Source organism: Pteropus vampyrus, unplaced genomic scaffold (genome assembly GCF_000151845.1).
Source record: "Pteropus vampyrus isolate Shadow unplaced genomic scaffold, Pvam_2.0 Scaffold59, whole genome shotgun sequence".
NCBI classification, from domain to species: domain Eukaryota; kingdom Metazoa; phylum Chordata; class Mammalia; order Chiroptera; family Pteropodidae; genus Pteropus; species Pteropus vampyrus.
Window position 1 is genome coordinate 3858466 of NW_011888840.1, and position 12931 is coordinate 3871396.

General features: G+C 41.6%; 1 protein-coding gene and 1 pseudogene across 4 annotated transcripts in view; one reads left to right on the forward strand and one right to left on the reverse strand.

Annotated features, from left to right (window-relative positions):
* Positions 1-12931, forward strand: part of NSMCE2 (NSE2/MMS21 homolog, SMC5-SMC6 complex SUMO ligase) — a 221722-nt gene that overhangs the window by 153454 nt on the left and 55337 nt on the right. The gene's annotated exons all lie outside the window — the stretch shown is intronic.
* Positions 7083-7201, reverse strand: LOC111740217 (annotated as a pseudogene).

The window sequence follows — 12931 nt, forward strand, 5'->3', positions numbered from 1 at the left end:
TAATTTTTAGTTTTCAATTACAGTTGACATACAGTATTAGTTTCAGGTGTACAACTTAGTGATTAGACATTTATATAACTTACAAAGTGATCACCCCGATAAATCTAGCACCCATCTGACACCGTACATAGTTAATACAATATTATTGACTATGCCCTATGCTATACTTTGCATCTCCATGACTGTTTTGTAACTACAAACAGTTTGTACTTCTTAATCCCCTCCCTTTTTTCACCCGTTCCCCCAACTCTCCTCCCATCTGGCAACCGTCAAAATGTTCTCTGTATCTACGAGTTTGTTTCTGTTTTGTTTGTTCATTTATTTTGTTTTTTAGAATCCTCATATGAGTAAAATTTATCACATTTGTCTTTGTCTGACTTACTCCACTCGGCACAGTACCCACTAGGTCCATCCATGTTGTTGCAGATGCAAAATTATATTCTTTTTTATGGCTGAGTAATATTCCATTGTGTATATATGTACCACATCTTCTTTATCCATTCATCTATTAATGGACCCTTCGGCTGCTTCCATATCTTGGCTGTTGTGAATAATGGTGCAATGAACATACTGATGTGTATGTTTTTTCAAGTTAGTGTTGTTTTGGGTTTCTTTGGCTAAATACCCAGAAGTGGTATCACTGGGTCCTTTTTTATCTCTTGTTATAGTCTTTGCTTTAAAAAGTCTATTATGTCTAATATAAGTATTTTTACCCCAGCTTTCCTTCCTTCCCTCCCTCCCTCCTTCCCTTCCTTCCTTCCTTCCATGAAATTTCTTTTTCTTATCTAGGAAGCTCTTTATCTGTCCTTAGATTCTAAATGATAGCTTTGCTGGATAGAGTAATCTTGGTTGTAGATCTTTGCTTTTCATCACTCTGAACATTTTGTGCCAGTCCCTTCTGGTCTGCAAAGTTTCTGCTGAGAAATCAGCTGACAGTCTTACAGGAGCTCCCTTGTAGGTAACTAACTGCTTTTCTCTGGCTGCATTTTAGAGTCGTTCTTTGTCTTTAACCTTTGGCATTTTAATTATGATGTGTGTCTTGGTGTGGGCCTCTTTGGTTCCATCTCGTTTGGGGCTCACTGAGCTTCCTGGGCTTGTATGTCTATTTCCTTCACCAGGTTAGGGAAGTTTTCCATTATTATTTCTTCAAATAAGTTTCAGTTCCTTGCTCTCTCTCTACTCCTTCGGGTACCCCTATGATGAAAATGTTGGTATGTTTGATATTGTCCCAGAGGCCCCTTAAACTATTCCCATCTTTTTCAATTCTCTTTTATTTTTGCTATTCTGATTAGATGTTTTCCGCTACCTTATCTTTCAAATTGCTGATTTGATCCTCTGCTTTATCTTATCTACCATCGATTCATTCTAATGTATTCTTCATTTCAGTTATTGTATTTTTCATTTCTGACTGGTTCTTTTTTATGGTTTCTATCTCCACTTTTATGTTTCCTATCTCTTTGTTGAAGTTCTCACTGAGATAACCAAGCATCTTTATAACCAGCGTTTTGAACTCTGTACTGGTAGATTGCTTATCTCCATTTTGTTTAGTTCTTTGGAGTTTTGTTCTGTTCTTTCATTTGGGACATTTCTTTATCTCCTCATTTTGGCAGCTTTCCTCTGTTTGTTTCTATGTGTTAGGTAGAGCTGCTGTGTCTCCTGGTCTCAGTAGAGTGGCTTTATGTAGTAGGTGTCCTGTGGGGCCCCGTGGTTCGCTCTCTTTGCTCACCTACAGGTGCGTCCCTTGTGTGGTCTGTGTGTGCCCTTCTGTTGTAGTTGAGCCTTGATCGCTGTTGGCACGTCAGTGGGAGGGATTGGTCCTCAGGCTGATTGGTTGTAAGGACTGGCTGTGACGACAGTGGAGGAGCTGTTGTGCCGAAGTTAACCCCATGGAGCACGATTTGCTTTAGCGGGGCTCTGGTGCCTATTGAGTCTGCCTTTTGGGTGCATTGTTTGTGGAGGTGGTTGACTGGTACTCTGGTGTAGTCTGAAGCTGACCACCAGGTGTATTGATACTGGGGCTTTCAGGGAGGGTCTCTAGTGCAGGCCAAGGTTAGCTGCTGCCTGTGCCCTGCCCAGAGCCCCTTGGTACGAGCCACAAAATGATCCACAGATGGTTGCCACTTATCCTGGACTTGGAGGTGCCTGGGAGAGGCTAAGCTGCAAACTGAGGTCAATCTCTGCTTGGGGCTGCAAGAGGTACACAGCATGCTGAGGCCAGATGATGCTTGTTTAGGGTTTGTGAACTTTTAAGAGGTTTTAGGGATATCCACAGCATGAGCCAAGAAAGGCTGTTTGTACGGAAAAGCAACTAGAAGTGGCTTGGGTGGGCTCTCAAGTTGGGAGGGGTGGGGTCTTGGAATCACCAGGCCTGGGTGAACAATGTTAGCCAGGTAGATGGAGACTCAGATATTGCACCTGCCTATTGAGGAGAGGGCTCAGAAAAGAAACAATAGATTCTACCAGCACATCTGTCTGAAAGAAAGCTGCCTCTCCAGCCCTCACCCTGAAACGAGATAGTTCAGTTCCTCACTGTATATCCCTGGCGCCTTTTGAGCTACTGCCCCAGCGCTGGAGCTCAGAGCGAGTAAGTCCATCAGTGGGTAAGTCTGTGTGCAGCCTTTGAAAGGAATGTCTGGGACTCCAGCCACCCTTCGTCTCAGTCAGCCCACATCTCTGCTGGTTTTCACAGCCAGAAGTTATGGGGACTTTTCTCCGCACCGGAGGCCTAGGCTGAGGAGCCTGGTAGGGGGGCTGTGTCTCCTCGCTTCTCCGTGGGGACCTCCACAGCCAAGATAGCCCTCCCGATTCTTAACAGCCACACATGGGTGTGGGACCAGCCCATTCCGAGTCTCTGCCCCTCTTACCAGTCTTGATGTGGCTTCTGCTGTATATCCTTAGTTATAGGACTTCAGATGATTTTCAGTGATGATCCTTCCATAGTTTAGTTGTAATTTTGATGTGGTCATGAGAGGAGACAAGCACAGCATTTTCCCACTGCCATCTTGACTAGAAGCCTGCTGGTAGTTTTTAAATTTTTTCTGACAGGTTTAAATTGGTCAACTCCTAACTCAGAGCTTAATGTGACTATAAAACAGTTCTCTGAGATGATAATGATTAAGTGCACAATAAGAGATATACTTTGGCCAGCTGTGCAAAAGGATTTGGATTAAGATTACAAGTAACACAATGCAAAAGACATGTTCTCTAAAGCAGAATCCGATAGGATCAGATGATACACCAGGAGGTGTTTTGTGGATATGATTGAACGATTGTATCCAGTAGTCTTGGTAATGGTAAAGGAGATTAAAGGAAAAAGGATCTAGGAAATATGTTTTATTAGTATACTTGTTGCCAGTATCAACATAGAAAGAACTCTGGAAGCAAACCAAATCAGCTAAACAATAACAAGTTTTACCTAGCTATAGTAATTGCAGTAACTAACAGATGTTTCCATATAAGCAACTCCAAAATCCCAGTGGCTTGTTACTGTATATTTTTCCCTATGTAAAGTTCCATACAAATGGGGGTGGGGGGGGGGGGACATCCATTCCATAAAGTTATCCAAGGACCCAGGCTCCTTCCATCTTGTGGCTCCCTCCTCCTAAATGTCCTTCATTTAAGCTGGTCCATGGGGAAAGAGTAAGATTGGGCCAGGTCTAGACCAGGAAGTGCACATCACTTCCACCCACATTTCATTGGCCAGGACTCCGTCATGTGTACCACACCTGCCTACAAGGAAGGCCTGAAAAATGTGTAGTTGGGGAATCTGGAGAAAGAGGAGATTGTGGACACTGGCGAGTAGTCTCAGTATCTGCCACGCTAGCAATATGTAGATTTGAGAAACTGTGGAAAACGTGGAAAGGAAAATATTATAAAAAATCCCTTTATAGCTTCAAAAGATTTTCATTGAGAAAATATGAAATTGTTTCAAACAAATTATCTTTTCACTAAAATAGGAATGTAGGAACTGTCACTCAGAAGGCTTCTTACCACTGGTAGTGTTGTCGGCTTTTACAGACCACCTGTGAGTCCCTGTCAGTGGTGGAAAATTCAGAAGGAAACTAAAGGCATACAGATTCTGAAAAGTACTGGTATCTAATCACAACGAGAGTAGTTCTTGTCTTCCCTTCCAAAACACAACTACGATTGTGGCATACACCTCAAAGAATACCCTCCTGTCCTCCAGGAGGGTTCTACAACATGTAAAACAAGATTTAAATGTTGGCAGGTCATACTTATTGAAAACCTCCTTTAGTCTGGAGTAGCATTTCCCAACCAGGAATTTAGGAAAGAATATAATTCTACAGTTTTACTTTGACCTGTCCCAGCGGGCCTGGTTTATATCTGAACTATATGTTTCTCTCCATGATAACAGTAGCTATTCGTGAGTTCTATTCAGGGATTCTGCAAATTTAAATTCTACTCTAATAATAGCTTACACTGTTGAGCGTCTAACTATATTCCAGGCACCCTTCTAGCTACTTAGGTACTTTACATACTCACAGAAACCCCTGTGGCATGTATTATTCTTCTTCTTCCGAAATGACGAAACTTTGGTACAGGGATGTCAGATAACTTGAGCCAACGAGATTAAACAGCTACTAATAAGTGGCAGAGCTCAATTATAAACCCAGGCAGACTAGCTCCAAAGCTCATCTTCTTGAACATCAAGCTATAATATATGGAAAACAAATCAAAACAAAACAAACAACACCCACAATAGACCACCTGGGACTTCCTGACATTAAATATCAGAAAAGGAGAATGCCTCCCCACCTGGTACTCTCAGGGATTCATCTATGAATTCACATCGGAAGTTTCAGATTTTATCAAGGGAGATACAGACCCAGCAGTGGAAGAGCATGAATTTTACTGTTATAGCCAGGACTGACTAATATTTAGGGTCTTAATTGCATTTCAGATGCCCCAGATTTAGTTCAGCAAATAGCTGTAGAGTAGCTGATCAGCTTTCCTTAAACAAAGCAAACTTTTTGGTTTGACTTTTATTTACTGACTCCAACTGGTTATTTTTTAAATGCATTTGAATTTAATTCAGCAGATGTTAACTGAGCATCTATCTACTATGTGGGAAGCTCCATGCTGATGAATGTAGGGAATGCACACAGGAGGAAATCTCAATCCTTAAGGATACGGATTAAGAGAAGTAGCAGGATTACTTTAAACATTAGTGAGGTTGCTGAAACTTTTAGAAGCCATTCTTTAGGTCTCCAGCCTTTAGCAGATAGATGATTCAATGAAGTCCCTGTGGATGTTGTGGAAAAGGATGGCACTAGGGTCCCTGAAGAAGTGATCCTTTCTGTAGTCGGACCATCATATGTCCTTCTCTCTAATGTGTTAATATTCTTTTTTATAACAGCTTTATTGAGATATAATTCACATACCGTACAACTGACCTTTTTAAAGTGCACAATGCAATGATTTTTAGTATATTCCCAGAGTTATATAATCATCACCACAGTCAATTTTAGAACATTTTCAAAAAAGAAACCCTGTATCCATTAGCATCCTCTTTCTGTTTTCCACTAAGCCCCCAAGCTCTAGGCAACAACTAGTCTATTTTCTGTCTACATAGATTTGTCTGTCCTGGGCATTTCTTATAAATATGCATATGTGGCCTTTTGTGACTGCCTTCTTTCACTTAGCATCATGCTCTCAGAGTTCATCCATGTTGTAGCATGTATCAGAACGTCATTCTTTTTAGTGCTAAATAATATTCCATCGTGTGGTTTTACCACATTTTATTTATCTATTCATCAGTTGATGGTCATGGGGGTTGTGTCTATCTTTTGGCTGTTACGAACAATGCTGCTGTGAACATTCGTGTACAAGTGGACATATATTTTCATTTTCATTTCTCATGGCATTTGTCTGGGAGTATAATTGCCGGGTCATGTGGTAACTCTATGTTTATCCTTTTTAGGAACTGCCAGACTGTTTTCCAAAGCGACTGCGCCATTTTACATTCCCACCAGCAGTGTGTGAGGGTTCCAATTGCTCCACGTCCTCGCCGACACTTGTTATTATCTGTCTCTTTGATTGTAGCCATCCTAGTGGGTGTGAGGTGGTGTCTCATTGTTTCACTGTTCATTTCCCTGATGGACTGATACTGTGATATTTATGTTACCAACCTAAGTCAAAAGCTTTAATCTGATGTTTTCCTATGTGCATAATGGAAACTGTCTTACATTACTGGATTGACATTCTAAAACAAAACCATAGTTCTATACAAGACAAATGTCATTTATGGGGTGAGAGTTATGCCCGAAAGAATACAAAGGAAAATGGCATGGAGTTAAGATTATGCCCTCATCTGGGAAATTTGTTTTGCAATATGAATTCATTCACAGTGTTCTGAGGCCTTTATCTAAGGTGCTCAAGTACTGTTATGTGACATTTACCAGATAATCGAGACAACACTTTGATTAAATCCACAGCTCGATGTCATCCAGTAAGCACTTGAAAGTAGAGATGCATTGCATGTCTCTTCTAGTTTTATCAGTTGAGATTAGCAGTGTTTCACAGCACCGTGAGCTTTTCTTCCTCCGTTACCCATCAGTCTTTGTCTCATTGTTGGCCAATAATCTGTCACCTGAAACTACTTAAAATAGATTGGACTTTCTTGAATGTCGTGTTGCTGAAGAAGAAGGGAAGGTACCTGTTTGTGGCTTTGGTTTACCTCCATAACCCTTGTTCCCAGTAAAAGCACTGTGACTTTTCGCCCTCTGCTCATGTACCTAGACTGGATTCCGTAACACCTGTATCTTCGTCTCTACTTTGTGGAAACTCCTAGTGTGGTTATCGTTGTGTTTCTGTCAAAGAAAGAAAAAGACATGGGCTTAGGTGTCAGAGCCTCACCACCTTGATTTCGCCAGCGAGCAGATATGTTAAAAGAGCCTCCACAAAAGCCATTTGGTGAGAAAAGAAAAATCAAAAGTTGGTTAGGATTCAAAGGATGCTTTCTTTTTTTCCTTCTTTTTTTTTTTAGGCGGGGCAACCCTTGGTTGACCTCACAGATTGCAAGGACCTTGTCAACTTAAAATCCTTTCTTTTTTTATTTTTTATGCCTACAGCACCTGGTCTTCCTAGGTGGTCTCTAATCCACATACTAACCAGGCCCGACTCTGCTTAGCTTCCGAGATCAGACGGGATCGGGCTTGTTCAGGGTGGCATGGCCGTAGACTAGGATGCTTTCTTTAGAGGTCTTGGGATCGTTCAGAAAGTATCCTCAAAAAAGAGACCCTAAAGGTAGACCTCCCTGACTCACAGAGAGGACCTCACAGCTCTAGATTGTCCCACTTAGGCTCCGCCTGCCTGTCTGCACTTAGCTCTGAGAAGGTCTGGGAGGGACAGAGGAAGGAAGGAGAAAGGACTTAGAGTGGACGATTAATCCCTTCATAATGTATCACCATACGCTCTGCCTTATTTGTTCCTTAATTTTTAATATGCATTAAAGTAGCTTAGTTGAGAGCGGAGGAGTGTCAGCTAAGTTATTCGTCAGAGCTTGAATTTTTGTCTCCCCCAAAGTAAAGGGAAGCAATAGCTTTATGTATTTAAAGAGCTGGGTTTGTTTGGTATGTTTTTGGTTTTGTTTTGTTTGTTTTTAGCTTTAGTAAATCCTGTTTTGACCTATTAACTAAAATATCATTTTGGCTAAAACTTAAGCATACTGTGGCCCAGTGATAGTTGTTGCCTCTAACGAAGAGCCTTAAACTGCTGTATGACCCTGAGCCATGTGCCTTTAGAGCTATCGAAGATCGAAATTCTATTTAATAATGTATTAGTAGGAATTATAGCTTAGATCCTTATTTTTGCAAATGATTAGTCCTTGAGTAATAATAATAAAAAATAATAATAACTATCATTCACCGAGCATTGATTCAGTGATCTCATTTAATTCTTTCCACAGCCCTCGGAAATAAGTACTGTGAGGTGTGATCCCCACTTCACAAACTAAGATTTAATGAAATTCGTGCTTGCCTTATCCGGAGCTTACACCCTCAGCTCCCTAACAAACAGCTTCCCCCGTGTTCATGGCATATTTAAGGAGCATTATAGCCCCCCTTTCCTCTATTACCACAGCACGTAATAGAAGTGGTGAGGGGCCTGTAAGAGAGAAAGAGAATGTGAACAAATAAATGAGCGATAGATGGCCTACCTCGAATACGGAAGCAAATTGACGAGTTTTGCTGTAATCAAGTGTTTTTGTTTTTATCATGGTAGTTTTTAATCAAAGCTTTGAAGATTTCCTTCCCCTCCATCATATTCTTGTACGCAAACATGAGGTGGTAACTGCTAAGGAGGAGTCAGCGCAAGGCTGGTTATTCCTGTAGGAAAGTGGCCACGATGTATCTTTCATGGAACTAAAGTGGATCAGCAATTTTACTGGTTCTTTTAAGAAATTAGAATAAAAAAGCAAACTACTTATACCAGTTTTCTTTCAGAAAACCAAGGACTTTTGATTACCTTTTCTGCACAGAAAAAAAGAAAAAGTATATTTAGAAATTCAGGAAGTATTCGTATTCTCATTATAAGCGTAAAGTTATTCATCATCACTTATTCAATTAAATTACTGTAATCACTGTGCTGGGCCATTTTACTATGAGATATCCTAAAATCAATGAATTAACATCTCATTCTCAGGCTCTCTCTCTCTCTCTCTCTCTCTCTCTCACACACACACACACACACACACACACACACACACTTACACACACACCCCCTACACACCCATTTTTACCAGCCTTTATTTCATACCTTTCATACTTTTTAGTCAAGGTAAGTGTCTGAGTATGATGTAACTAAAGTCACATTCCTATAAAAATACCTGGCCAAAAAGCAGCTCTTTAAGGCAATAATAGTCTCCAGCATAAAATGTGGAATCACGAATGATAAACCTGGGGCTTATCTCGTCCAGTCCTGCCCCTCCCTCACAAGGTAACACTTCTGACCTGTTCTGTGCGGTCTCCACTAAGGAGTCATCCTTGATCGAGGCCCCACCTGGGACAGGCAGACCCCTCCCTTTTCAGGTAGTTCTAAATGGTGGCGATCGTTTCCTTTGTGGAGCCAAGTTCTGTGGTCTTTGACGCCTGCTTTTCAACACTAACTCTTCCTTCAGGAATGAAGCAGTGAAAACTGGAGTGGACTATCTTAATTAACATATATTTGTTACTTATAATATGCAAAGCAATTATGAAATGTTTCAGAGTATTAATCTGTATGCTTCATAACATTAACTCTTGATGTGGGCTTTGAAGTCAGATGAGAGCAAAAAGAATGCTGACTGTATACCAAGCACTGTAGCAAGCACTTTATAAAAGTTAACTCATTAATCCTAACCACAGCCCTCTGAAGTATCTACTGCTAACATCTCCATTTTACAGAAGAGAAGGTTGAGACACAGAATTAAGAAACTTGCTCAAAACCACCCAGCCAGTAGGTGTCAGAGCCAGCATTCTAAATCAGACAGTGTGGCCTCAGACCCCTCTCAGCCCCAAATCCTGCCACTGCACCCTACGAGTTAGCCTTAGGGGGAGGTTCTCTGAACCGCCTTCACTTCATTTTTCTCATCTGTAAAATGGGCAAGGTCGTTATAAGAATGAAATGGAATACCATTGAACGTGATCAGTGGTCTTGACATCTATGGGTTTAGCTTTTCTGTTGTTGAGTGTGTGTGTGTGTTTTACATTTAGGCCCCACCCGGAACTTCTGATTCATTTAAATACTTTGTGGTATGTGGTTTGTTGTCACCGATTTGAGGCTCATGTCAACATTGCTTCAGAATAAGCAGAGTAGGTTTTTTTTTATTATTAATCTTCTCGATAACTTCACAGTTCAGTTCAGCATTAGTCAGCATTGATAGGATTAAGTTATGGTTGATATTAAAGAGTCTGACTTCATAGTCCCATAGGGAGTTGTTCCTCATATACTTAAAAGGCACTTCCTCGCCCCATTTATTGCTGAAATATTTATCTGTATGCATATTCAAAGCAGCACATTTCATGAATAGCCTGAAAAAAGAATGTTATTTTTTCCTGCATTTGATAGTTCCTTTACAGTGACTCAATGAACTATTCTGAAAGCGAAGCCTTGAAAATATTATTAGCATTACCTACAAACATTTTGCATTTTAAAATCTGTACACAGTAGCACTCAAGAGGTTTTACATATTCTGGTTGGTACAGCAAATGTGTTGGCTAAATCATGAAGAAATCATTTATTTTTGTGCTGCCTTTTGAAAGAGAGGGGAAGATACCTATGGAAAATGTAGTGACTCTTTTAATAATACCTATGGAAAATGTAGTGACTCTTTTAATAATACATTTATGTAATGAGAATTGGGGGTAATTAATTTCATTGAGACGAGCTGGAGAACTTTTAAGTGGATGGCAAGAGCCTGTTATGTAGTTTGAAGACTATTCTTCTGACCACATAATTTTGGCTTTCTTGAACTGGAACCAGGTCATGTCAGAGGCTGTGTCATTTAGATCTGAGTCTGAGCCAGATCAAAGATGACAAAGCAGATTCTGAGATCTAAGAAGTTGTGGTATGTCAGTAGGGTGGTACTGTTCCATTCAACAGTCATTTACTGAACACCTCTTATTCATGAGGCACTGAAGACACAAACATGTGACAGACCTTGTCTCTGCACTCAAATGTGCACTCCGTAGGGGAGGGGAGAACAGGTGGTCCCAGTGCAGGTCAGCAGGCATTGCGGTGGAGGGGGGTACAGAGTGCTTTGGGAGTAGAGAGGAGGTCACGGAATCTAGCCTGGGGGAGGGAGGCAAGAGAGTGAGGTGGGGCTTGTCTGAGACGGCTTGAGGGACAGAGTGCTAAGACAGCCTTAAAGAATGGATTGGCACTAGAAGGTGAAGGAGAGATGGAAGGGCATTCCTGCTGGCCTCTTGAGCAGTTCTTAAACATCCTGCCTAACCAGCAGCATCAGCTCCAAATAGTGCCCTGTCTGACCCACTGCCTTCAAACCTTAGCATTATTTGGCTGTTAAAGAGAAAAATTCATTTCCGTATCTCAGTGATTAATTGATTTTGTGACGTGTAAGTTGTAAGAAAAACAAACAAACAAACAAAAATTGGGGCCTTTTTTTTCCCCCTGAAATGAACAGTCTGCCTCTCTCATTTGGCCTGACCTCCATCATTACCTGAGTGGGATTAGCTAAGGAGCTTGCTAGAACCCCAGCAGCACGGGCTGGTGGGAAAGGAGGCCACAAGGAAAATCACCTGCCTATATAGCTGGCACCAGGAGGATTGTAAAAATCAGCGAGAGTTGGGTAGTAAATAGCATTCAAAGTAGTCATCAGCCCTGAAGGTAATAGGGCAATGGCTCATGACATCCAGCTTCATCACTTACTAGCTTTGTGGCCTTCAGCAAATTACTTAACCTCTCAGTGCTTCGGTTTTCTCTGAAACCTACACTAATAATCATACTTCACTATACTGGGGCGGAGGGAGGGGGCAGGGATGGTGAGGATTAAACGAACCAATTCGTGGAAGCATTTGGAACAGGTTCTTATTGCCGTTAGGGAGCAGAGTCCCAGTTCCCTCGAAAGGGGACCCAGACATATCAAGACCTCTGTAATTAGTGAGGTATTTAGTCCAGATCTCCAGTTCTCCACAAGATACTAGTTTATCATACAAGCCAGTTTATTCATTCATCGTTCATTCAGCACAAATTTATTGGATGTCTCCTATGTGCCAGGCACTTAATTTATAAGCACAGGGTAAAAATTAGAGAATCGGACCATGCAGAGTCCTGATGGTGTAGGCGTAGGCCTGGCACACGCTGCAGGAATGACAAGCACGTCCACGTGCAGTGAGTGAGGGGAAGACAAGCAGGAAATAAGATGAGAGAGGTACCAAGGGGCAGATCTTGAAGGACCTCAAAGACTTTGGCTTTTACTTCAAGGTCAATATAGGGTAAGACTTGAGAGAGACATTCTCACAACTACCACTGACTATTGAGCAAATATGGCAGGCACTGTGCTACATGCTTGACCCGTGTTGTCTGATTTAATCAGATAGAAAAAGCAGATCGGAACAATGATGTAAGGCAAATGACATTGTTCCTAGGGAGGAAACAGACAAGAGGGGTTAGGGAGCTTGCCTGGGGCAGTATTCCAGTCCAGTCTGTGTGACTTCATGATGTTATGCCATATTTAGTGGATATAGACATGTGCTGCCCTCCATTTTGGTTTAGTAAGACTAATTGGAGATTCCACTTGAGGACCGCACAAGCCCACTGCTGAGGAACGGGGTGGAAATCGGTGCCTGTGCTTCCAAAGGCCTCTGGAAATGGGGACGAAAAGTCTGAGTGCACAGCGCTCATCACACATGCATTTTCCCCTGAGACACTAAGCAGGTGGACACAGTATCGGAGCCCCAGCCTCGTGCTTCCGACATCTTGCTTTTCCAGTGAACACGTTAAATGTGCTTATTCTTCCTCATGTAGAGACCCCAGTGTTGCTGAGTGCTTGTTGAAGGCAGGGTCGAATCAAAGCCCAAAATACCAAAGGCTCAATTTCCTGTTCCTGACCACACTAGACCAGAAAATGAGGCAGCTTTCAGAGCAGCTGTCTCCACCCATGAACCTGCAGTTCAGCTTTGACTCAGAGGAGCCTATGGGAACTGTCAGACTCTCTACTTTGCAAGATGTTGTTCTAAACTGAGTGGACACCCACAAGGTCAGGTTGAGTGTTCAGTACCAAACTGCAGTGCAAAACATTAAGAAGTCTGGGTGCAAAATAAGATAGTTTCGCAGAACCGAGTAAGGGCCTACCTGTTAACCTTTTTAATTCATACTCAACTAATTTAAAATCTGTGGTGACTGATGAAGGAGCTGAACTGTAAGATAAAGGAGAGAGAGTATTACTTTTTTTCAACAAGTATATAAATTAGCC